The sequence below is a fragment of the Triticum dicoccoides genome, chromosome 2B, assembly GCF_002162155.2.
Source record: "Triticum dicoccoides isolate Atlit2015 ecotype Zavitan chromosome 2B, WEW_v2.0, whole genome shotgun sequence".
In the NCBI taxonomy this organism is placed as follows: domain Eukaryota; kingdom Viridiplantae; phylum Streptophyta; class Magnoliopsida; order Poales; family Poaceae; genus Triticum; species Triticum dicoccoides.
In genome coordinates this window covers 96,582,119-96,584,245 of record NC_041383.1, presented here as the reverse complement: position 1 = coordinate 96,584,245, position 2,127 = coordinate 96,582,119, and the positions used below count along the sequence as shown (strand labels likewise).

Here is a 2,127-nt window from a genome sequence, read left to right as displayed (position 1 = left end):
TAACCCAGCCAAAGCTAAATACAGTGAGATATTTCCCATAGAAACAATTCACAAGGATCACAATGCCACGACCGCGGGGCACCTTCCTCCTTCTTCGCCTCATCGTGCTCTGCCTTCACAAGTGCTTGTCCTCGATGAAGGATCTCGAGGACTTCATCCACACCGCTCCGAGCCTCAAAAGCATGCATATTGGCTCCCTGAATTTTTTTCTTACCCCGACAATATGAGCATCGTCGATCATTTGGCGCTGCACCGCCCAAGCGTCACCACCCTTAAGCTTGCCGGTTAGGGTTGGGGACCGACAAAAGCATTGAGCTCGACATTCCTTGCTCGCCACCGTCCTCGATCTCTTTGTTTCTTGATTTCTTGTTGAGAGATCATATCTATCAAGGAAGGGAATTAATCATGTGGATGTGTGGATTGTGTTTCCTTCAGAGGTGAACCCGAGGAGCAGCACCTCCAACTCCAACTCCAAGGCGTCGCGCCGGAGCAGCTCCGGCCCAGAGAAGCCGCCGCAGCCAGCGGAGGGACCAACGGCGGCGGGGGAGGCGCAGGAGGTGCCGCCGGCGTCGCTCAAGTCGTTCAGCATGGCGGACCTGCGGGCGGCCACCAAGAACTTCGGCTCCATGTCCTACCTGGGCGAGGGCGGGTTCGAGTGCGTGTATAAGGGGTGGATCGACGAGACCTCCCTCGCCCCTGCCAGGCCCAGCGCCACCAACGCCATGATGGTGGTGGCCATCAAGAAGCTCAAGAAGGAGAGCCTCCAGGGCCACCAGGAGTGGCTCACCGAGGTGACCTACCTCGGCGACCTCCACCATGACAACCTCGTCAAGCTCGTCGGCTACTGCTCTGACTCCAACAGCAACAAGCTGCTGGTGTACGAGTACATGCCGCGCGGCAGCCTGGAGAACCACCTGTTCCGGCGGGGCAGCCAGCCGCTGCTGCCGTGGTCCACACGCGTGTCCGTTGCTGTCGACGTCGCCCGCGGGCTCGCCTTCCTCCACTCCCGCGACGTCATCTTTCAGGACCTCAAGTCCTCCAACGTGCTCCTCGGCCCCGACCACCGCGCCAAGCTCTCCGACTTCGGCCTCGCCCGCACCGGCCCCACCGGCGGCAAGAGCCACGTCTCCACCCGCGTCGTCGGCACGCGCGGCTACGCCGCGCCGGAGTACGTCGCCACAGGCCACCTCTCCGCCAAGAGCGATGTCTACGGCTTCGGGGTGGTGCTCCTGGAGCTCATGAGTCATGACCGGGCGGTGCACACTCGACGAGGCCCGCGGCGTAGCGTCGGAGCTGCTGGTCGACTGGGCCATGCCGATGCTGCAGGGGGAGCAGGGCAAGGTGATACGCGTCATGGACACCAGGCTCGGCGGGCTGTACCCCAAGAGGCAGGCGCAGGACATGGCCGCGCTCGCGCTCCGATGCCTCCAGAATGACTCCAAGAGCCGCCCCTCCATGGCCGACGACGTCCTCCCAGTCCTCGAGCTCCTCCTGCACCCAACCACCTTCTCCTTGACCACGACGTCGTCCAGATCGCCGGCCGCGTTGGCGGCGCCGGTGCACAGAGGCAACCGACGATCATCACAAAAGCTAGCTAGCTTGGAAACTCTGTTCATTTAATTATCGACAAAGCTAAATACCTGCCGACTGTTCGTTAGCGACAGGAACGTACGAGTCGTGCGCCTCGTTCGATTCCCGTCGCGCGGTCGAGATTCATCCAGGCGCTCCACTCCGCGAGAAAAAGAAAGGGAAGAAAGGGCGGCCAGAACAGGATTTGAACCCCCGACCTCATGCAGGTGCACCACCACATTAACCAACTAACCCAGTCTTTGTTGTTGTCAAAAGCGCCCAAACTATGAATGTATTGCATAGTGGCTCTTTGTTCAAGATTTAAAATGTGAACGATTTGCTAACTTGATGGCGAATTTAGTGGGAAGAATCCGGGGACTATGGCATTGACTGTCGTGATTTTTTTCTCTGGATTGGATCTGTCATTTTTTTGGGTGCTAGATCTATTTGGCACACCCTGGTTAGATTTTTAGTCAAAAATAAAAATGATGCTGAATATGGGATTTGAACCCACGTCAAGCAGGTAATGGGGAACACACACTAACCAACTCAGCTAGA

General features: G+C 58.1%; 1 pseudogene; it reads left to right on the top strand.

The window, feature by feature from the left end:
* Positions 1-223: 223 nt before the first annotated feature.
* Positions 224-1,620, top strand: LOC119360566 (annotated as a pseudogene).
* The last annotated feature ends 507 nt before the right edge of the window (positions 1,621-2,127 follow it).